The 25,769-nt window shown below is 37.6% G+C and overlaps 1 pseudogene; it reads right to left on the bottom strand.

Annotated features, from left to right (window-relative positions):
* Positions 1-18,878: 18,878 nt before the first annotated feature.
* On the bottom strand, positions 18,879-24,960 carry LOC110895337 (annotated as a pseudogene).
* Between the last annotated feature and the right edge of the window lie 809 nt (positions 24,961-25,769).

Raw genomic sequence — 25,769 nt, 5'->3', positions numbered from 1 at the left:
ATCGTCTCGAGTCAACAAGCAATGGAACACTCTTAAGTAACCATGAAGACGATGATCGGGAATTTTTGGAAAGGATGAGCAAGCGGTCTAAAGAAAAAGAATCGGCCGATAGAGCAAAGAGACATCTCGTTTCCCGGTCACTTCCCGATCTTGATTCTAAGGATCGAATCTCTTCTCTAGAGCGGGAAACGGCTCGTCTAAAGAAGAAAGAGGTAAATGCGGTTCAGTTTGCGGTTTGTGAAGAATGTGGAGATATTGGGCATACAACCGAGCAATGCTCAATGGGGTCGAGTGGTTACACTGAAGAAGTCAATCAAGTGTATGGAGATAGAAAACAGTATGACATGAACTCCAACACTTACCATCCGGGTTTGAGAAATCACCCCAATTTCCGGTATGGCAACGCTTCAAATCAAATGAACCCGAATTTCCAATCGGGTAATCAAGGAGGAAGTGGGTCATCATATCAAAACCGTCAAGGTGGTAACCAAGGAGGTTACCAACCATATTACAACCAAGGGTACCAGGGTGGGTACCAAAAGAATTACAACAATCAAGGCGGTAACAGGAATGGGTCGAACAATCAAACCGGTGGCGATGACTTGAGTGCCAAGATGGATGCTTTGCTAAACATGCAGAAAGAATCTCAAAACAACATAAAAGAGACTCATAATGATGTTAAAGAGATAAAGAAGGCAAACGAGATTCGAGACAAAGCACACGAGGCATTGGCGAAACAAGTGGGTCAACTAGCAGAAGAAGTAGCCCAAATAAAGGGGAGCATGGGGAAGCTTCCAAGTGACACCACCATAAACCCTAAGCATCAAGGGTCGAGCTCGAGGAACACACGTGAGGTACCAATTAATAAAATTACTTTACGTAGTGGTCGAGTTGTGGATAATGGTGTCAAAACACCACCACCCCAATTTGTTGAAGGGGTGGTGGAAGATGCTAGTGATGAGGAGCTTGAGGATGGTCAAACGGGTCAAAATAAAAATGATTTGAAAAAGAATAATGTTACTCCCGTTGCGACCATCCCTGTCCCCAAGGCTAAGGAAAAGGGTGTGGAGGCTAATACCGCCCCTTATCCCGAAGCATTGAAGGGACCCATGAAAAAAGTTGTAAACAAAAGAGGTCCACAACAAGAAGAGTTGTTGGAAATTTTCAAACAAGTAAAAATCAATTTACCTCTTTTGGATGCAATTAAGCAAGTACCGTCGTATGCTAAGTACTTGAAAGATTTGTGTACCCAAAAACGCACTCACAAATTTCCAAAAAAAATAGACTTAACCGAAAACGTGAGTTCGATTCTTTCGGGTGCACTTCCACCTAAGCTCCAAGATCCGGGTGCGCCTATCATTTCAATTCAAGTGGGCGATTTTAAAATCAACCGGGCACTTCTAGATCTTGGAGCTAGCGTAAGCATTCTACCGGGTAGCTTGTATGACCAATATGAATTTGGTCCACTTCAATCATCAAACACCACCGTGGTGTTAGCCGATTTGACACCCAAGCTACCCCGTGGAGTTGTTTCGGATGTGATAGTGAAAATCGAGGATTTTTACTATCCGGTTGACTTTCTTGTGCTTGATTATGTGGCGAAGGACCCAACCAAACAACCTACGGTGATTTTGGGTCGACCGTTCTTAGCAACTGCAAATGCTCAAATTGACTGCAGAACGGGAACGGTTGACATGACATTTGGAAACCGGAGGTTGAGGTTGCATGTTTCTACCGGACTTATGAGCCCTCCAGTTGATGATGAATGCTATATGGCAGACATTGTTGACACGTGTATACCTCTTTGTGACGCAGTCGTTTATGGGGAAAACACAATGGAGGATTGTTATATGTTTGACAGGACACAGGTGGAGGTGGAGCAAAGCATGGACGAGGAAGTAAGGAGTTTGGAGGTGCTTACGGTTAGAGAGGGAAAACCGACATGGACGCACCAAGTTGAAAGCTTACCGGAGAGCATTGACACTAAACTGAAGCCGTCATTAGTGGAGCCTCCGGAAGTTGAGTTGAAGGCATTGCCAAAGCATCTCAAGTATGCTTATATTGGAGAAGGCAATACCCTCCCGGTTATTATTGCATCGAATTTAACCGTGGAGCAAGAGAAAAAGTTGATGCAGGTGTTGGTCATCAATCGGGCGGCGATTGGATGGACCATTGCGGATTTGAAGGGTATTAGTCCCTCGGTGGTGATGCACAAAATCATCACGGAAGAGAATGTGACTCCCGTTCGAGATGCACAAAGGCGGCTAAATCCGAACATGCGGGAGGTCGTGAAGAAAGAAGTGTTGAAGTGGCTTGATGCGGGTATCATTTACCCGATCTCGGATAGCCAATGGGTGAGCCCAACACAGGGTTCCCAAGAAAGCCGGTATACAAGTCGTCAAAAATGACACAGGTGAAGAGGTAGCCACCCGGCCGGTAACCGGGTGGCGAATTTGTATTGATTATAGGAAGTTGAATACCGCAACTTGCAAAGATCATTTTCCTTTACCTTTCATAGATCAAATAGTTGAGAAATTGTCGGGGCAAAAATTCTATTGCTTTTTAGATGGTTATTCCGGTTACAACCAAATTGCCATCCATCCGGAAGATCAATCAAAGACTACGTTTACATGTCCCTACGGTACCTTCGCATGTAGGCGGATGCCGTTTGGATTGTGTAATGCTCCCGCCACCTTCCAAAGGTGCATGATGAGTATCTTCTCCGATATGGTGGGAAAGTCTTTGGAAATCTTCATGGATGATTTCTCAATTTTTGGCTCATCCTTTGAGACTTGTTTGGACCAATTAGATAAAGTGTTAAAACGATGTGTTGAGACTAGTTTGGTCCTAAGTTGGGAAAAGAGCCATTTTATGGTTCAAGAGGGAATTGTGTTGGGACACGTGGTGTCAAGTCGTGGGATAGAGGTTGATCGTGCTAAGGTACAAGTCATATCTACTTTACCATATCCTACGACTGTTAAAGGTGTTAGGTCGTTTCTAGGTCATGCGGGGTTTTATAGGCAATTTATTAAGGGTTTTAGTGATATAACAAAGCCTTTATGTTATTTGTTGTTAAAAGACCAACCGTTTGATTTCGATGAAAAATGCCAAAATGCCTTTAACAACTTGAAAGAAAAATTAGTGGAGGCCCCAATCTTGCAATCGCCAAATTGGTCTTTACCTTTTGAAATAATGTGCGATGCAAGTGATTATGCGGTGGGGGCCGTGTTGGGACAACGGGTTGACAAGAAACCCGTTGCCATATACTACGCAAGTAAGACTGTTTCGGATGCGCAATTGAATTACACAACCACCGAAAAAGAGCTACTTGCGGTGGTATATGCATTGGATAAATTTCGATCTTATATATGGGGTAGTAAAGTGATTATTTACTCGGATCACACTGCAGTTAGGTACCTCATGGAGAAGAAAGATGCGAAGCCGAGGTTAATCCGATGGGTGTTGTTGCTCCAAGAGTTTGATTTGGAGATACGGGACAAGAAAGGCATTGAGAATGTGGTAGCGGACCACTTGTCCCGTTTGATGGTTGAAGAGGATCCGAAAGCCTTAGAAATCAATGAGTCTTTCCCAGATGAGCATATAATGAAACTAGACAAATTGCCATGGTATGCTAACATTGTCAATTATCTTGTTACAGGTGATATGCCGGCACATTGGGATAGACGGAAAAGGCAACACTTCATGTCCCAAATCAAGTACTATCGGTTGGAAGAACCGCATCTGTGGAAGGAGTGTGTGGATCAAGTTATAAGGAGATGCATTGATGACGAAGAGATTCCGAGCGTGTTGCAGCATTTACACTCGTTTGCATGTGGTGGTCACTTTAGTGGTCACAAAACGGGTCATAAAGTGTTGAATAGTGGCCTTTATTGGCCTACTATTTTCAAAGATGCAAATGAGTTTGCCAAAAATTGCATAGAGTGCCAAAAATTAGGGGGTATATCAAAAAGGGATGAGATGCCCATGCAACCAATCCTTGTAGTCGATGTTTTCGATGTATGGGGCATTGATTTCATGGGCCCATTCCCCAATTCCTATGGCAATTTGTATATCTTGGTGGCCGTTGACTATGTGTCAAAGTGGGTCGAAGCAATAGCCACCAAGACAAACGACCATTCCGTAGTATGTAATTTTGTCCAAACTAGTATTTTCTCAAGGTTTGGTATTCCTCGTGTCATTATAAGTGATGGAGGATCCCATTTTAAAAATTTTCGGTATGGAAAACTCCTAAAACGGTTTGGTGTTGACCATAGGATTGCTACCCCCTATCACCCGCAGACAAGCGGGCAAGTTGAGGTGTCAAATAGGCAAATCAAAGAGATTTTGCAAAAGAACGTGCGGGCGGACCGTAAGGATTGGTCAATTAAGTTGAACGATGCTTTGTGGGCCTACCGTACGGCACATAAGACACCCATAGGCACTACACCTTACCGGTTGGTTTACGGTAAAAACTGCCATTTACCGGTTGAACTTGTGCACAAATCGTTATGGGCTATTAAAGAGGTTAATGTGCAATACGATGATGCAGGTAAAGAACGGAAGCTCAAATTATGTGAGTTGAAGGAGCTACGGGAGATGGCATATGAATACGCATCTAAGTACAAGGATGGGATGAAGAGAGTGCATAATGCCAAGTTGAGAAAGAAAGAGTTCGAAGTGGGTCAAAAGGTGTGGCTCTACAATTCGAAGCTCAAATTCTTTCCCGGGAAGCTCCAGAGCAAATGGATGGGACCCTATGTCATCACCAGGGTCGGACAATTGGGTGATGTTACTATCGAGGACCCGAAGGACAGGTAAGGCAAACGGTAAATGGTCATCGGCTAAAACCGTTTCTTGAGGGTAACAAGAAAGTGGATGAAAACAAGGAATCGGTAAGCTTCGTGGTAAGTTTCCCGGTTTACGAGGTCGAATGAAAAGGACCGGTAATACTTTGTGTAAAGTTATGTACCATTTTTTTTATTGTTTGTGTGTTTCGAGGATAATCGTTTTCAGTTCTTACTAATCCCTCTTGATTGTGTGAAGTCCAGACATTACGAACGGGTCATGAAGATACAAGGTATGTTTTTAGACTTGTTTATGTGTATTGAGGACAATACACGATTTTTTGGGGGGTGGTAGGACCGTCGACGGTTGTCGCGTTTAGAAATTTTAACTTATAAAAAAAATCACAAAAACATTTTTAATAATTTTTAGGATTTTTAACGTACATAGTCCCTTTATTAAATAATCATAATTTTCTTTCTAATTTTGAAAAAAATAATAATAATAATAATAATAATAATAATAATAAATAAAATATTTTTGAAGAACCCGTCGGCGACGGGAGTGATCCCGTCCGGGACGGGCACCGGAAATAACCCGTAGACACCTTTTTCCCGTATCCAGACGGTTAACCCGTCGACACCACACCACTTTTCCACAACCCGTCGGCGACGGGTTCATGACCGTCGGCGACGGGCATTCTTTTGTGAATCCGCCCAGCTTCGTTCAGTGCTTCAAAAGTCGAACCAAGTTCATCCTAAACCTAATAAAACGTAACCAAACTCTACATACACCAACCAAACTCGATCCACTTCAAACCTACACCACATATTCCACCTAAATCCCTGTTTTCTCTCTCCTAACCTCCATATCTTCCTCATCTTCCCCATTCTCTACCTAAGAACCCTAAAACCTTCAAACCCTCATAACTTCATCAAATCTCCATCAATCCAACTGATTTTTGAGTCCATCTTGGGTAATTTTTCAAGAGGAACAAAACCCCCAACACGGTTAACATCAATTCTTGCTATTGTGCGAGATTTCTAGGCGTGTTACTTAGGGTTTTTGAAAGGGTGTTCATCAAGTTGCTTATTTGCCATCTTTTCTTAGTTCTTCTTGTCTAACAACAACAAAGGTATGGATTCTTCTTAAATTTATGCTTGATTATCATATGTGAGTGTTTTTCTTCCGAAATTTTAAACTTTTTAGTTTAAGAGTAGGTTGTGTAGACAATGTGTGTTGGCCAAGCATGATATTGAGTAAGATTAGTTGTTTTGGATGGAATTTGAGTATGTTATAACCATAGTGAAGTGATTACACTGTTATGAACATGATTGAACATGAAGGTGATGTCGACTTTTGTTGAAATTATAAGAAATTGTAAGACTGACAAGAAATTAATAAGTTTATGATAAAGTGAGCAACTTTAGAAGTTTAAAGAGGCGATTTTACATTCACTTGTTAATTAAAATGTCAACATTACACCTCATGTTCAAAGTTTGGGAGTTTAATGAAGGTTGAATTTATATTGATGTTTGCTTGTTTGTGATTGTAGTTATGGCGGGTGGAAAGAGACAAAAGACTACAGGCCAAGCTTCATCATCCGGGGTTGGTTCTTCTTCCGGTTTAATACCGAAGAAGTGGGAGCAACTAAGCTCCGTGGAGGAGAACGATGCAAGGTTATACAGACAGGATTGGGAGTGGGCGAAGTTTAGAGATAGCCAAAGTGCTAGAATTTGGGATGACGAGAAGAACAAACCGTTGTCGGGTTATCAAGACAGGAAGTTGGAGGCTAAGTTGTGGAAGTGGAAGATGGTGAACGGTGTGAACACTTCAGTTCCCACAAGGATAATATGTGAACGGGTGGTGAACGTAGAAGAATTTCGTCACATCGGGATTGTGCAGATGTTTGAACGTCTAGGATGGGAAAGTGTTCTTGATTGGTGTGAAGATAATACCTCCAGGATATACTTGTCGGAAGTATGTGAATGGTTATCCACCTTGAAGCTCATGAACAAGAATGAATCTCCATCACAGTGGAAGTTGGTGGGAAAGACTACTCGAGGGAACATGACAATGTCCTTCGAGACGATGAATCGTATTGCTCGTTTCGACTCCTTGGGGGTACAAGCATATGATTACCCACCCATCGAGCAGTTTTTGGATAATCATTTGAACAAGAACGATGCCGAGCAACTGTTAGATGTTATCTTACCGTTCCACAAAGGGGGAGAAATGAAAAGAAAGCAAATGTCGCTTGAGGGAAAGATTCTTCAAGGGATTTCTGTTGAGAACATCTTGGCGAGGTTTGGTGATCGTGGAGGTGTTAGAGTGAGCGACTGTAGGGTGGTGCACGTCTTGCTTTATGGAACCCCAACGTTGTCATGGCGCCATATAGTAATGATGAACACGTGGGCTACTAGGGAGTCGTCCCAGAGGCGTTTTATTCCGTACGCACGCCTCATTAGCGCCATGATTGGGCAACAAAATTGTTTACCCCTGGAATCACTATGGGTTCCTAAGCCGGTGGAGGAATTTAATTTGGCGTACATGAGGAAGAATTGGAAGATAGAAGTTAAGTTCTCGGGAAATAAGTACGTTGTGACCGATGATTTGGGCAACAAGTTTGAGATCCGTACTTCTGGAGCACCACCAGTAGAGGAAGAAGATGAAGAAATGGGGGATGAAGAAGAGGAAGTTGAACCCGCCGGTGCACAAAGACCAAGGCAACGGTACATGCGGCCACATAGGGAAATTAACGCAGATGTGGCGAGTTTTGTGACCATGAGACGGGTGCCTTCCTACAAGAATTTTGATCGGGGGCAACAGGAGCTATATGACAATGTCTCCGCTTGTATAGGTGAAGGAAGGGAGTACAATCGAAGAAGGGAAACTTGGGAGGGGTCGCATGGATCCGCGATGCAAGAATATTAGGCAGCTCAAGAAGCCCAGTGGGAAAGAATGAACAAGTTTATGGAAGAACAAGAACTGTTCCAAGCAATGCAAAGATCACACATGGAACAGTTGGCAAAAATGCAGGAGGATGAGGCTGCCCGAAGACGGGCATGGGAAGAAGCAGCGGCAGCACGTCAACAGGAAGAAAGAGAACTGAACCGACGCTGTTGGAGTGCTTTGTACGTCTCTCAACAAATGGCGATTAATAACACCAAAGTGCTCCATGATCAGGAGCGACACCAAAGAGACTACCAAGCTGGCCTCCCCTATGCTGAGCACTCGGGGTGGACAAATTACTCCGAACTTCCTCACCCGCAAGGCCCATCCGACCCGACTCCGCATTGGCCCGAAGCGGTAGGGTCTAGCTTTGTCCCGATCCCGTACCAACCACCGCCTCAAGGGGAGCAAAGTCCCCTCGATAACTATAGGGAGATGTTCGAGGCCCTCACTGGTTATCCATACCAACCCAACCCGCCAATGGATCCAAACGAGCGATATCAGCAGTAGAGGTATGGTATATTTTATGTTGTTGTTGTATATTTTGTTCCTTTATTTCTTGTCGTTTTTATTTAATTTATGCCTAGATAAATGAACTTTGTGGGTGTGTTCCCTATATAACCCTCACGAGACCTACTCGTCCTCCCAAGCTATTGGGGGGTTTAAAAGGGCTTGTTGCATACGCTAAATGCAACCGTGATTCCTACGAAAGTGAGTTAGGCTTGTTGTTGTTGTAAAATATTTTCTACATAAAATCGAAGTGAGATAATGCATGGCTTGGTAATGTGTTCATAAAAAAAGGGTAGAACTAAGTAACTAACAAATTTTGATGGTTGTGAGAAGCATGCTTCTACACAAGGATTAGAATTTGTAGGTATAACGGGTTCGCGGGACAACCATTTTTATGAAGAGACGAAGGATATGAGCATCAAGCGATAAAAATCAGGTGCATGTGTTTCTTTTTACTTTGATTGGTAGTTTAGAATAAGTGGATTGTAATGTGTATTTTAATTTCCGGGGTGAAAAGTTGGGAAGGTTAGTCGTGTCACATCCCTTGTGCATTTCTAAAACTCTAGTTCTTACACATTGAGGACAATATGTACTTCAAGTGTGGGGATGGGGGAGTAGTAAAAATTTCGATTTTGACCCGTTCATTTAAACACTACACATTGAGGACAATGTTTACCTCAAGTGTGGGGATGGGGGAAAATTTCAAAAATTTTTCAAAAACGTCTTGTTTTCAAAGCAATCTCAAAAGCACAAGTAACCAAGTCAACGAGGGATGTCACAACCTATTTGGTCTTTTGTCATGGTCAAGTTCAAATTAATAAGCATAACGGGTATTTAGCGGGTGGTTATTTGGGAATAATCCGCCTAAGAAACTAGTATATCCTGCATATCACATATCATACCCTTATACGTGAGGTTTGAGCCATTTTTACATCATAGAGTTACATTTACATGTTTCTTTGTTGAGTGGACCATTAGTCGCGTATTGTAGAACTTGCAACTTTTGATACGTTTGAGACTATAAACCAAATACAAGCACGAGAATGATTAAGGCATTAGGTAAACCTTTTCTCTTAAAACCATTTTGCTATCCTTACCCGAACAAACTCCCTAGTCGCCCATTTTGAGCCTAAACCTTTCGTTTGGCCACCCTATAGCCCATAAATTTTAAACCTTTTCTTTTTAAACCCGTGTGATGAAAATTCGATTATAGGAATCGCATTTGTATAGTTATACTTGATTGTTTGCATTGAAAAAAAACAGAGAGAGAGAGAAAAACACAAAAAGAAGAGTTAGTAGTTGTCGAATAAAAGGGTGAAAGATTATTGCCCATAGTTGATGTTTATATTTAGTTTTGTTTAATTTAGTGGTTTGTAATAAAAATCGAACTTTCATCGCCATAGCCACTTTAAAATGTCCTATTCCCTACCCTTAGCCTAGCCCCGTTACAACCCTTCAAAGACCTTTTGACTTGTGCTTAGTATTTGTGTTCGGTGGTGGAGAATGATTGAGTTGCAAGCCTATACGGGTACGTGTTCTAATCGGTTTTGAGCGATTAATTGTTGAAATGCTAATACATTATACACGTTAGCAAATTTTAAGCCGAGTGGAGAGCACATTGTGAGGGATATGCATGAGTTGTTAGTTTTACGGGCGGGTTAGTCTTGGATAACCATTAGTATATGTGATTATTCACTTAACCGGTAAATATGTGAAATTTGTAAAGAGTTTGAACTTTTGTATGACAACAGACCTTAACCTCTGTCTCGGGAATGGGATGTGTATCCGTTGTTCGACCCACGTGAAAGTGAAATACAGATTTGCTTGAGGGCAAGCAAAAGACAAGTGTGGGGATGTGATACGTGGTTGTAAACCGGCGCTCGTTATTGTGTAACTTGACGTTTTTACGTAAGTTTTAGTTTCGAATAGCCTACTTTTAATCAAGAATGTGTTGTGCAGGTTTGATGGAGTTTAAGGAGCTTTACGGGTCACCGGGTCGAAAACCGGAGCACCGGGATGCGTTACGGGTCAACCGGGAGTTCAAGAAGCGAAAATTGGAGAAACATAGTTGGACAAGCCGTCGGCGACGGGCATAGGCCGTCCCCGACGGGTTCAGGAAAGGGCCGTAAGTCAGAAACACCCGTAACCAGTCATTTAAACCGTCGGCACATTTCAGCTTTTGGGGACCCGTCGGCGACGGGGTCAGGCCCGTCGGCGACGGGCTTTGGTTTTCACAAACACGAATTTAGTCAACTTGAAGGCCAAGCACGATTTTTATTGGTGTTATTTCATTCATTACGGGGGTTACACTAAAAATAGAGTTTGAAACTTCATCTTGGAGCCTAATTCACCTACCATTACATCTCCAATTACACATCCATCATCACCATCATTGAAGATCATCAAGAATCATCATCACCATCTACACCATCAATCATTCCACAAACCCTAATCCTTCCACCATCACCATCCATCACCAACCCTCATCATTCACCAATCATCCAATCAAGCTTCAAGATGACGTCATCCGCATTCCAAACATCCGGTGATCAAGTTGCATCAACCATGAGCGGCTAATCATCTCGGTTTCACCCCGGTGTAGGTAGTTGTTAATTTTAGGGTTTCGAATTGTTCTTGTTTTAACTTAGTGACAATTTGTATTTGATTTTTGAAACTCTTGATAATAGTGTTACATTTGTTGTGAATTCGTGAATTATCGAGCGATGTTAAAAGTTATGACTTCGCGAAATGGTGATATGTAATTGTGCATTATCATTGTTAGGATTTACTTGTGTTGATTACAAAGTGTCTTTTTGTCCGTTCTTCGGGACGTTGATAGTTAGTAGCACCTAAGTCACGGTACACTAAATCCGTTAATCAAATGCATTTGAGTTGAAACTAAAACTTGTAGAAATCCTAGGTTAGCAATTACCGAAACCGGGTGTGATTCCTTTTTATCATTATTGTTCTAGTATCCAATTTTCTTGCAATCGTTAATTAGTAGTTGTTAATTAATTAATCCAATTCCAGTAGTTCAAATTCACATCTTTTTATTAAACAAAAATACAAAAACACTTTAGCAAGCTTCATAATTGTGACAACTCTTTATAATTCAGTCAAATCCATACACAAACCACATACTCTTCGTGGATCGACCCCTTACTACCACTAACACATTGTAAAGGGTAATTTGGGCTTATAAATATTATCTTTGACCGGAGCGCGACACTCCGATCACCCCCAGCGAACTCACCGCGTAGTTCGATCCGCGTTAACAGGTGGTTTGCTATTAAATGATTGGTTTTTGTAATTACTTAGTTAATTAATGAGGATCAAATAATGTTTTACAAAACCAAAATGGCTTAACTTGAATGAGCTTTTGATGTATCACTTCTGGCCAAAGCTTATTTGATGCATCTACTTATCGTTCAAGTATTACGAAAGCTATGTTAAGTGTGCATCATAAACATGAATGTCTTAATATCTGGCCAAAGCTGATTTAATTCCTTCATAGATGGTATACTTAACAAGTGCATAACTAAAGTGATTGTCTCAATTTCTGGCCAAAGCTGATTCGTTACAACCACTTTGCACACATGCTTAAATGATTACACTTCTGGCCAAAGCTGTTTTGTCTTCGTTTAAGTAGAACTTTAAGTAGTCTATTATTTTGATGTTAGTAATAGACATATCACAACCTCTTCACATAATGATCCTTATATTAATGATCCTCAATTAATTTCTATGATCATTTCGACTGCCTTATTCTTAGTACCCATAATTTTACTCACTATAATTTTCTTCTATAAATCTATATCTCATCCACTCTAATTCCAAAATCTAATATGTTTTGCTTAAAGTTTCTATAAGAATTTGCTCTTAAATTAAATCCTTGATTATCTCTTAAGACACGATGATCCTATTGCCCTCTTCTGATAAAGCACTACAGAAGAAAAGTAGAGCATGATGAATAGGACAAATCAAACATGATGTCTCTTATGATAATCAAGAACTCTGTAACATAAATGCTGTCACTAAAAGGTTATTCCAGATTAGGTCTTTCCTAAGACTAATCTATAATTGTGGAATAATCACTAGAACTCCTAAGATGCATGCCTTCATTTAAAATTATAAATTATAAAGCTAAGTGGTATATGTGAATACATAACAATGTACAATGCCATGACCCATAAAGTTAAGGGCTTGCACATGGAAATAAGTATATTTTTCAAGTACATTACATACTAAGATTTTCACTTGTACAATTTGATGCCTTATAAATCAACTATAACACTCAAAAAAAAATACCAAAGTATAACGAGTGTGTTGATAAGCAACATATGTACAAAGAAATAAATGTTTATAGTTGGAAAATAAGTTGTTACTCACTTTACAACCACTTAAACTGTAAAAGATGATTGTTCTAAGGTCCATAGACAGATTATAAGTGCTAATTCCAACTCTAAGGTTCTTCAAGGGAAAATCTCACTGCATAATTATGCCATTAGACTAGACATAAGCAACGAGACTATCCATTATTCAGAAGAACAGTTGGATAAGTTAATTAGGTAGTCACTTACTAATGATATTTAAGTCTGATAATTTAAATATTCCAATTAACACATGATTAGTTGACTCTAGTTCCATACGTTTCCTTACCAGAACTCGACAAATAACTAACATGAGAGTTAGTGACAAAATTAAATGTTAAGACTATAAGAACCATAATGAACAGTCTTCCAACAACGCTTTTCGATACCTTATATATTCTGAAGATTAATCAGAATATAGTATCATAATTAAGCAATGTTATGAAGGTTGTGAAGTTTACATAGTCAACATAAAGTCACACTTACCTTAAACTCTCATTTTATTTGTTCTAAATATCTGGATAGAAACATTACTAAGATGAAACTAGATGATACCTTACATTTTCACAACTTTTGTTATCATGCAAATGAGAATTTGACAAAAGGAAAATGAGACTTATAAATCTCATCCATTATAACAAAATTCATGAGAAATCATGACATGGTTAATGAGGATGATTATTCATCTAATCTCATTCTAAGTGATTTTAAATCATGACGTTACAGCCCTAAATATTACTTGGCTTAAGGAATAAGTATGGGTCCATCATAAGTCATTCATTGACATTCGTGGAACTTATTCCAAACGGAATATTCAGACATGATTCATTTATCATTTAAAAGACTATCAACTTGTATCTAAATTTTGTCACATATGGCCCACTGTCTTAGAAGAACTCTATTTATATATGTACTTAATAAGATTTCTATTAAATATGTCCCTAAAGTTTCTTATGATATCTGGACATTAAAGAAATCAAATAAAGTCTAACGTATATATGATAGGTTCCCACGTCACGTAGCTCATTGAAACTTCTCTTGTAGCATTCTAGAGATATTAAAGATCAGTGGGAGCATTAAGTGTCTTAATAATAACTTGCAATAGTTGCAAGAGGTGGGAAGTGAAAATTTTACATTACCTAAATTTGCATCTCTTGTACAAGACACCGCTCCATCATGACATTGTTCTATCATAACTTGTCTCCTTAAAATCTAATGCTACTCTTACAAAAGTTTCATTGTTGCTTAATTGTGGGCACACTTAGTTTTCTTACCTAAACTAACATAATCCTCAAAAAGAGAAATCACAACGACTAACGTCATTATTTTGTTTTCTCTATTAGAATTTGTTGGTCGTTAAATATTGACCCTAAGCATGCTGAGTTCCTAAAAGTTTTCTAAGGTCAGTAGGAGCAGTCAAAGTCCTTATCATGACTTGCAAGGAATACAAGAGGCGGGGGGAAGAGTGTCATTAAATTTCACTCCAAATTTAACTCCGATTACACCTCTTGTACACCATACTGCACCAACCCTTACAAACTTAGAATGAAAATGATAGCAACCTAACCAAGAGCTAATTCATAAAACTGAAACTTTTAAAACCCAATAATCAACTCAGGAGGTCATCTAGGTTTAAAAACCTACTAACTTTGATTAACCTCCGTAACTGAAGTTGAAATGGATTTTGGAAATGTTTACTGATCCTATCTCTTCAAATTAAGCCATTAGTGTCAATTAATCTTCTAAATGGAATAAAACAGTTTTCTAGTAAAACTGATTTTATGTGTTCGTATAACGTTTGGGATTTGATTGAATTACCTAAGAGTGTTCATAGCTAAACCAAATCCTGATATAAGCATTAAGACACTAAGAAGCATGATTAATTGTCAAAGGTTATACTTAGGAAGAGATAAATTATCAAAGATTTCTTTGAGGATCATCATTGTTCTAGTAGCTTATAATGGTTTAAAGCTACATTAGATGAACATTAAAAACAATTTTCCCTAACAAATGGCTGACACATTTACATGTTCATTAGATAACAACCTAAAGTTTCAAACTGAAGGTTAAAGAACACTTTATTTGTAAGCCAATAAAATCCATGTATGGGTTAATGCAAACATCATAATGTGATGAAATCTTAACGTAATTATCTTCATCAACAACCAAGTGGATTAATGTACCTACCTCAAAATGAGTGGGAGCAACTAAGATAAACTTGTCTATATAGATGATATTCTTTTGACAAGTATATGTTACATAAGTCAAAGCATTGTTAACACAAACTTTGATATAATAGATCTCAGAGATGTCTCTTATGTAATAGATATCATAACGTACTGAGATAGACCAAATGGGACATTAGTTTCGTTCCATAAGTTTAACATTAAATGGGTCCTTACATATGTAACAAAATATTGCTCTCCTTTAGAGGATAATAGGATAAATGAAATTATTTCCTTATGCTTCATTAATTGGAAGCCTTATGTAAGTTTAAGTCTATACTCGTTTAGATATTACTCATATTGCAACACACTAGATACGTCTAGATTAATGTGAAGCATCTAATGGAGTATTACAATATCTTTAAAAGAAACGAGAGACTATACTTTAGAGAAGAAGTGAGAATTAAAACCGGTTTATTACTCTAACTTTGAAATATTCAAAAATGATAAAATGTAATTTCGGGTATATCTTTATGTCAGCAGACAAAACCTATCTCATGGAGGAGTCATAATGCACTGATATCAACAACCTAAGTTATAACGACATAATATAATCACTAAATGTTGTTGGAAATTTATCAGTGGACTCATAAGTTTATTAACTCCATATAATTAATGTTTTGAAGAATTAGTGTGATAAAGTCAGCTACCATGACTCCTTGAACAGTGTGAAGTGCATTGTCGTCTACACAAACGGCAGGGAGAGTCTGATAAAGTCAACTCCATAAGTTCATGACCATAACGAACATAACTATGAGGACTTGACTTTGTCAGGGAGAGTCTTGTGTGAAGTGCATTGTCGTCTACACAAACGGCAGACGAGTTCAAAGACATCGAGTTCTACTCAGAGCTAGTGGGCTAAGTGCATTTCATGAGTGAAGGTTCAAAGGGTAACACCTACCTATCGTATGCAAAACTCAACTGCTGAAATGTAATAAGGAATTATGTTGTTTCTGAGATCGACCTCCATTCATGTGGGGGATTGTTGGAAGTTATAGTGTGAATGGAAAGTCACAAGTGGTAAAACCACTTTGTCCCACATCGGAGTGGGAACAAAAAGATAGGTTGTTTATAAGGTGAAACCTTTATGAAGCCTTTGAAGTCTTATGACATGTTTTACCACAAGTCCTACCCCCGCGCGCGCAGGGGGGTGCAAAAATTGGAACCGGATTTAGTTGAACTCGTGTACGCCCGCACGTCCTGCGGACACGAATGCAGCTCCGAAAACCCGGGCTCGCGGGAGACGGTTTTTGCACTCGTGACTGACTAACTTTTTTTTTAGTCTTCAAAAACTGTAACTGATTATTCAGTATTATGATGATCATTATTGTGTTAAATGGTTTTTATTATCAGTTTTAAAACTATACTAATGACCATTATCAGTTTAAAACGGTGCAATAATGTCCAGAATTCGGTTATGAGTTCTGTGACTATAGAACTAGACCAGACCAACACAGTTTGACACACCGAAATACAATCTCTTCTCTCAATCTCTCTGCAGCATTCTCCGGTTTACTTTTCAGGCAAGTGTTCAAGTCCGGCAGCGCGCGGTGCTGTTTCGAACCGGCGTACCCTGGGAACAGACGACGAATCTGTTTAAGGGAATTGTGTCAAACACAAGCCCGGTTCAATCGTTTACTATTTCTTCGGTTTTCTTATTTTCTATCCAGATTATGTTCGGTTATTTTATATAGATTACTAACATTTTTGTTCCGTGGTTCCAAACATACATTTAGTAGCAACTATTTTTAATTGTTTGAATGATAACTGAACTTTAGGCAGCAAGTCATCAACTTGATTTGGTTCAATTGTTCCATGATATTCAATTGCTACTGATTTTTATTTAGGTAGCAACTCGATTGGTTTCTTTTAACGTGTGCCATAGTCCTGAGAGTTTGATTATTTTGCTACACTTTACTGTAGTTTTTTTACCCGACACATTTTTACATGATCCATTGTCACCAGACCAGTTTTTAAATGATTGTAATTAACTTCTATAGATATATTACAGATGCAAATATATGGCGGCGGTTAGTGATCTAGAGATTTTAATATTAAAAAAACAGTAATCAGTTGATGCTTAATGCATGGTCTATGCATAGTTTACTGCATATACATCATATCTTTGTTAACCAACTGGGGTGGCCCAGTTGGCCAGCCTCACCCGCCCTCAACCCTGAGGTCCCGGGTTCGAATCTTGGCAAGCTGTAAATCGCCCCAAGGTTCGGCTCGGGTGGGTATTAACCGCCAGGCAGCTATGGGGCTAAGCTAGCTTGTGGAGTGCGATCACTCCAGCGGCCGGGAGGTCCGTGCTCCAACCCCCCCCCCCCTACATCATATCTTTGTTAATTCTTATTTGAATATTCTTTTCTGCGTTTATGTGAGCGGTCGTATATCATTTGAGAATTAAGTCAGAACGAACTAATACGTGTATAATCTTACAGTCACTTGGATCACATTGGAGCCCTTCCATACTTCACTGAAGTTTGTGGTTACAATGGACCAATTTACATGACTGTAAACTCCGTTTATAGCTTCTTTAACTTTAATGATGGGGTCAACTATTGAGTCTATTGTTCTATTCAAGCAAAGTTGAGTATTATTCTCATAGGGAAAGGTTCATTTGAGAAGAAATTTAATGTGAGAAGAAAAAGAAGAAATGACATATTAATAAAATATTATTTTATTTATAACTCATATCATTAATTTTTCTCTCTTTAATTAATTAGTCAACTAATCATTAATTATCCTACATATAATCTACAAAACCTACACATATCAAAATTTCCCTACATTTACTCTACACAGTATAGAATTTTATCCTACACAGTCTAAATTTATCCTACACACCTTGAAACATATCCTACACAACTCATAACTTATTCTACACAACTAGTAATTTATTCTACACTTTAAATTAAGTTGTTTTTTTAATTTGGAAAAGTATATATTTTGAAAAGGAGTTACAAATTTAATTTAGTTAGTTATTAAAGGGGAAGAAAACAAATTAATGATTTATGTAAGTTTACCAATATACCCTTACTAGGTTATCACCCGCGAACTTCGCGGGTTGGAAAATTTAATCTATATTATCAAAAAGTGTATAAATAATATAAATACAAAAGTAACACATTACATAAATTAGTTATTGACAAAGTGAAAATATAGTTAAAATGCATTGAATTATAAAACACTATATCTTTTACTTTTATTAAGAATTAAGATGTCTTTAGGCAAACAACAGTTACTCGCTATAAGAATTTCTTACTATGGCCATCATTATAGATCTGCAAATTAAAAGACAAACATTAAATAACATCACAAGGTAACAAAGCTCCCATTAAAAGATATGCTCACAAAAAGTATAAAAAAAAAAGCAGGTTCACTAATAAGATATGCATAATTTATAGTCTAATATTCACATGTATATTCTATTAATTGATAGGCCAGCTTTTAATTGACTCATCTCTCATTCTCTTATAAAACATACTAATTATATTAATTATAATGCCTTAATGAAATTACGTAGTAATTGACATTACAATTTAGCAAAAATATGTGTACTAAACTTTGAAAATGTAAACATGGAAATTAAAAAACTTTAAAAATAAAAAAAATGTAACGAAATGATATCCTCATTGCAATGAAAAAAACTTTTTAAAACTTTATGGAAAGGAAAGAGATGTAAGTTAAGAAACTTAAAAAATAAAAATAAAATTGTAAAGATATGTTAGTATGTTTAACAAATATACCCTATAAATACAAATTTTGATCCATGAATACAGTAGCTGCATTCCTAATGCATCAAAATCCAAAGCTATCAAAAAACTATGAAAGCTCGAGAACGTATTTAAGATCTTTGGTGCACTCTAGACTTTCATCTTTTCTTTTGAGCTAACATCCATCAAGTTTCGTCCCACTATTGACTCTCCTGTCACAAACAACTGATAAGAGCACGTTGATGTTGTTGAGTTCAAGGTTTTTTATGCCTATCACACACAATAAACTTTCTTGTCGTTTTTAACATATAGAACATATCTGCATATAAGAGCACGTTGCAACACATTTTTCATACATTTATACTTTAAATCGTTGTCATACTTTACAAACCCTTCACACGAAAACTACAACCTATATTAAGTTCAGTTTAGTCTTATAATCACTCAACGATTTACAAAACTCGGAGTTAAGCAGAGCAACAAACCACTACCCAGGGACCATCTAAAAACCACATAACAATACCAAAAAAAAAAAAAAAAAACTACTAAGAGGGCGTAGGGTGACCGTAATCACTCCCATCCCTCTTTATCTACCATTCTTAATTAGGAACGCTATATTCTAAACTACCCAAAAATAACCCCAAAATTTCACCAGTTTAAAATTAACACCTACCTACACTACCTGGCAAACTAACTCTTCAGGATCATCAACCTTTGCTTCTGGAAAGTCTTTTTGTTCGTCTACTTTAGACAGATCGACACATGTAAGGTTTAAAGCAGCTTCACGCTTCTTTAACAATGAAGCAATTAGAGAATATCCATCACGGTTGACCGGGTTGTAATATCCAGCTGTCAGTTCAGCTGCATGGCTGTTAGTTTCGTACCACCAATAAATGCCTGATAACTGATCATCATGAAAAGTTTCAAATAAATAAATAGGAAATGTAAGAAAACAATTGACCAGTGTGGAACAACCGACTTACTTTCACAGAAATGGGAGTATCTCCAAAGGCCAATTTGGCCTTGGTTAGTACCCTGTCGCCATTATCAATGAGATACTGGGAGTACCAATTCAGAAAAAAAAATCTGCCATACGGTCTATTGTAATCACCACAATAACAAAAGTAATCGGTATCCACGTGTTCGTCATTATAAGAGCCCGCACCATCAGGTGGGCTACCCCACGTTGAAATTCACATTGCTTCTACAGCTTTCTCAAGACACTTACGTAGGTATTCATCATAGCACTGCAGGATATAAGATATGAATGGACTCAGCACCACCACAACTGTGATTTAAAAAAAAAATCATAAGTTCATATAATCAACAAAAAAACACATGAAGTGAACAACCTCAGTTCTCTGGTGATGAAATGCAAATGATCAACTAACAATGAGCTATAATTTTATTCACAGTTATAAAGCACGTAACCTAAAAAAATGGAAACACCATAACACACCTGCATATAGAAAAAACCTCAACAATAACGGCAAAGGGAAAAAGTGTTGTTATTTTTCTAAGTAGCCCTTCTCAAAGGGCGAGCCTTGTCATCACCGGAACCATCCCCAACAATGTACCCAGCACCAACCATTGCCTCTGCGACAACCACCATCACCCGAAGTCACCACCTTAGCTACCGTCAACCAATGCCACCACCATAGCCACCGTCAACCAACACCACGACCGCAGCTACCCTCAACCACATTGCCACCACCACAGCCATCACCACCACCATCAAACCATTGCTAATCCGCCACCACCGTAGCCACCATCAACCATCTCTGCCACAACCATACCAACCATCTCTGCCGCCGCAATCACCAACAATCAACGCCACCAAAAGCACCATAAGTTATATGATCCATTTGATATTGGGTCGCCCCAAGAGACCACCTACAGGCAGGAAAACAAAATTCAATTAATTCTAATTATATTCCAATAACTCAATAAGTGTTTTGTTTACCACAAAAGATACAAACCAATCACATTCCATTCCATATCCTTTTTTCAGCAAAACTCCAGGAGCAATATAATCAGGCGTACCAACAGTCGAATAAGCCTACAAAGTTACAACATCAAATATTATTAAAAAGTTCAATGTAATTGCATTTTAAGAAAAAAAAATAAACAAAAGAGTAAAATGCCATTGTGTCCTTGAGGTTTGAATGTTTGATCAGTTTTGCGACTTTCGTCTAATGGTTTCTTTTTCCGCATCTGGATCCAAAAGGCTTGAAATCTTGTCATTTTCATCTGACTCGTTAAATCCATCCATTATTTTCCGTTAAGTCAGGGGTATTTTCGTCTTTTTTGTTAACTTAAAGGGCAGTTCGGTATTTTAAATACTTGTACATAACGTGAAAAAAACAAATTGCCCTTTAAGTTAACAAAAAGGAGAAAATACCCGACTTAACGTTAAAAAATGGATGGAGTTAACGCGCTGGATAAAAATGACAAGATTTCAAACCTTTTGGATCTAGATGCGGAAAAACAAACTTTTGGACGAAAGTCGCAAAACTGGCCAAACCTCAGCGACAAAAATGGCATTTCACTCTAAACAAAACATACCAGCATCCTCCTATTTCTCTGCCAATGCTGCAGTTGCTCCTGTTGAGTGCGTCTCGGTACAGTAGGGCGTCCGTCACTTTGTAGAGCCCCACTTAAGTTCTTTGCAGCAGTGAAATCCTTTTCCTGAAGATTAGTGCAGTCTAACGGTTTACATAATCCAAAATCTGATAGATTCATGTGCCCGAATTTATCAAGCAGCAAGATATCAGGTTTAATATCCCTGTCACAATTTAACATTACATTTCTGATAAAAAAAACCCATCACGTGTTTGTTTGAGGTGAATTAAGGAAAATTGTTATAACCTCTGAATATAGTTATGTTTGTGAATCGATTCGATTGCCAAAACAGTTTCTCCGACATAAAACCTAGCTTCCTCTTCAGTTAACGTATTTTTTCGCATAAGTAAAGTCATCATATCTTCACCAGGTAAATATTCCATAATTAGGTAAAGATATTCCTCATCTTGATGAACAATAAAGTTTAACAATGCAATTACTGTCAACTTCTGCAAGTAGATTTCTTTTTGCTTTCACATGTTCAACCTAAAAACAAAGAAAGTAAGAACCAAACCAACTTTAAGCGTTTTTTTTATAAACTCTTGATGATAATCGGTTTGATAAATATAAGCCACCACCTGTCCTCTACGAAGCATTTCAGACTTTTTTAAGTTTTTTCATTGCATACACATTGCCGGTAGTCTTCTCCCTACATATTCTAACCTATAGAATACATTAGAAGTCAAATGGTCAACAAGTCAAGGCAGGTCAAAGAAGAGTTAGTAAACGTGACTTTTGAATGTCGTTAACGAAAGAAACTACTATATACCTCTCCAAATGGACCTTTTTCCTATCATTGTTAATGGCTCAAAATCATCGGCACCCATTTTATGCCTCTGAAGGCGCATATATTTCGTGTCTCTTTTCTCCATATGTTTAAGTAAATTGTTTTGCTCTTCTTCGAAGACCTAGACGGTCTCTTTATGTCACAGGAAACTCAGTATCCTGCCCTTGAAATTATTACAAACACTGATTAGTTGATTATTACATAAAGTAAAGGGGTAACTTTGTAGAATAGTAACCAAGTTTTAAAAGTGTTCCAATTAGGTCACTCAAGTTTCAAAAGTGTTCCAATCGAGTGATGACGTGGATTGTAACCTGTTTTTTTAATTTTTAATGTAATTAAATGGTTTTTATTTTTAATAAATATAATTTCATATATTAAAATAATTCGACCCCAGCATTTTATACTCCATTTTTTTCTTGACACATGGAATAAAGGACATGGTTCGATTTGAATGTTAAGTTATCTAATTGGGACAAAAACAGCACCAGTGACCTAATTAGAACACTTTTAAAACTTGGTTACTATTCTGTGAAATATTCCCTTAAACAGTATAACCATCCAAGTACCTGCCACCTGCCAAATTGAATTTGTTATTGGGTGCATATGGAAACCACGGTGACCCTGAAATTAAAAAATAAGACACGAATCAATAACTCGGCATAAAATGATAAATGGTTGCCAAAAAAAAGTAATTTTGAAATTTCGAATAAAGATTACTAAATGCAGAGATTTTGACCAATTTCTGACCCAAATCCGTTCCTATCTAATTGGCTTATGGAATTCGATCCCCAATCGATTCTGACCCGTAACCAATGTCGATTAGCAATCTACGAAAACGAAATAACGAAAAAAAAATTCAAAAAATTTAACCAATTTCGTAGCTAAGTGTGGAATACGTTCCAAGAACTTATTGTTTCCTCAAATATTCGTTCGACCTGGGCTATGTCATTACTCAAGATGATTGAAACCCAAGACAATAAAAAGATTTAAAAGATTTAGAAAAAGAACCAAAAAATTAGTAAATAGATTTAATAGGGAAGTGGGTTACAGCCTTTTGCCCCAAGTTTAATCAAATTCCTCTCCTTTGACCGTGTCAACCTTAAAAACACAACAAATATAACAATTTTAATAACCCTTTTCAAATGGACTATATATCATCATGACAAACGAAGAGACTATGTAAGTTGTAAAGTTACCCAAAAGAAATATTAAAACATTCGTGAGACAGATTAAGTACTTTTTTTTGCTCACCTAAAAAATGTTAGATACTAAATTTTTATCATTTGACAATTAGCAACCCTAAAAAACATGGGTTGAACCAACTGGCTGTTTGGGTGGGGCCCCTACGGGTGGTTGGGTACAGACCATGGAGCCACTTCCATGTGTCTATATTTGTGACCATTAGTAGCAACTTCATAACTAATCCATTATAACTGATCTTCCATTAGCATCAATTTTCCTTCTAACTTCATGGGCCCGAATCCATGTGTTTTCACTGGACACTTCGGTTTATATTAATCAACTTTGACGATAGACCATTACCGCTAACTATCAACAACTTCAACCCTTTATTTTGACCATGTTGACTTTAGCACTATATTCCAATAGAAACTAATTTAGGTGTTTGGAATTGTTGATAAATCCTTGAATTTAAAATAAACAAATGCAGAATCCTAGAATACATTCACCTAGAAAATAAAATTGAACAATATGAAAGCAAAGAATCAAACCGACCTTTCAGGAGAGAAGTATGCTCTTTCGTTTTGCCAACAATATCCATAGGATGTAACAAATTAAACTCGTTATCACAAGATCTAGAGCAAACCATCAAAGAAACCAAACCATCTTCTGGAGCAAACTGCAGAAAAGAAATAACACTTAAATTAAACCATCGGCAGAAAGTGCAGGAAACGAAAACCATCTTTTCTGAATTTGAATAACTATTTAATCAATGACATGCTAATAATCTTTCTAAATCGCTAAAGCATGCTTTCTCGTATAGAAGTACTCCTGATCTACAAAAAAAGGCACAACAATACATTTTGCCTTCCAAGTTTCAAGAACTTATAAAGTGAATAATAATTCAAATTTTCTTAATACTTTCATTTGGTTATAAATTTTTTTTAAGAGTCAAGTGCATTAAATGCAAAATACAGTCACTTTGATGTCACAATTTTCATTTCAAAGGAAAAAAAAGGCAAGCTCATTGTTTTTCTTAGCTAAGCCAGCAACCATTTGGCCGAGTACACAAAGAAAGAAAGAAAAACTAAATTAAAATATTGGATGACTTACCTGCTTCATAACTGGATGTAATATCTTTTATATGAGCTGAGATGCTTTTGAACCCATCACTTCCAAAGTTCCGAGTCTCTCCTCAATAGGCAAAACTCTCGTTAACCTGAAAGACTTATGGCATCTAAAAAAATAGAAGGGCTTTAAAACTTTTAGGTTCATGTAACTTACATAATAGAAACCCCACGCTGCAGAAGCACAATTTTTTCAGCGATGCAGCCCTGCACGAGCTTCCAGATAAAGAAAAGGACCTCTTTTAGAACTCATAGGTTCCATCTAAAATCTTCAGCCGCCACCTTGTTCCGGATCCGATTTGCCGCCTCATTTATAAACTGAGTGACTAAGAATTTTTTTCCCTCTCCATCCGCGCTTTGTCCCCCAACTTTTCTTCCCCACCTACTCCAACTTTGACAGCGTCTTTCAGAACCGAGCATATATCCTTCCAATTTCTAACCAATACTTCTTAAAGCAAATATACCAGCACCAACAACACTTGAGAAAATGGGTTATTAAGCAGCTGTTAAAAGGCTCTTATTCTTCATGATTTACAAAACTAAAAATGAACTATAAAATTAAACAAAAAAATAATATCATCCAAAAACATAACTAAAGGTTCCAATTCATGTGAGCACGAAAAAAGATATTTGCGGCTGTCTTACTCTTGCCTGTCTCACTTATTTGGAGTGCCCAGATCTCTTGTTAGCCTGCAAATGAACAAAAATACCAGAGTTATATTAAATACCATGAACAATGTAATATCTATGAAAAATGAATATTAAATGGAGAATGTGATGTTAAGTATTAGTTCATCTCTAGTACTGAAGCTCCTTGAATCTTGTTGTTTGAAATAAAAGTTGTGATGGTTAAGTGACTTGTGGTAGTTCATAGCTTAAATTTTTGCCTGAACATTCACAGATTCTACCAACATGTTGAATTAAACTATAATGATTGAAAAAAACATACATAAGATCAAGAGCCCCTAAAAATAGAAGTAAATTTCAATATCCTAAAAATACACAACCACATATACGGGTCAAGAAATTTGAATTCCGATAAAGAATTAATTTCGATTTTAAAACCTTGTAAATCAGAATTCTAAGATCAAGAAATCAGACTTCCAAGATCAAGAACCCTAAAAATCAGACTTCAAAGATCCAAAAATATAATTTAGAACGTGGTTAGGTAAAAAGAAGCCAATAATCAATCAAACCCAATTAGATACTTAGAATTGCCTTGCAGCTGTAGTAGAACCAACCCCACCAAACAATCTTCTGTGTTAATAAGTAAATAACCATTATTCAAATCCTAATTTGTTTAGAACCCATTGAATTCCGAGAAATGGAGAATTCTAAGCAAGATTTTTTTTACAATTCGATGTTTAGGAGTATTGTAGAATGAGCAATTGCTCCAATTTCTTTTGAATCTTATTCTCCAGCCCTGATTCAAACACCCACAAACCTTATTGCGGCTCAATGGCGATTGAACAACAAAATAAAAAAATGACTCCACA

The sequence above is a fragment of the Helianthus annuus genome, chromosome 12, assembly GCF_002127325.2.
Source record: "Helianthus annuus cultivar XRQ/B chromosome 12, HanXRQr2.0-SUNRISE, whole genome shotgun sequence".
NCBI classification, from domain to species: Eukaryota; Viridiplantae; Streptophyta; class Magnoliopsida; order Asterales; family Asteraceae; genus Helianthus; species Helianthus annuus.
The sequence above is the reverse complement of the archived record's forward strand: the minus strand, read 5'-3'. Positions and strand labels throughout refer to the sequence as shown.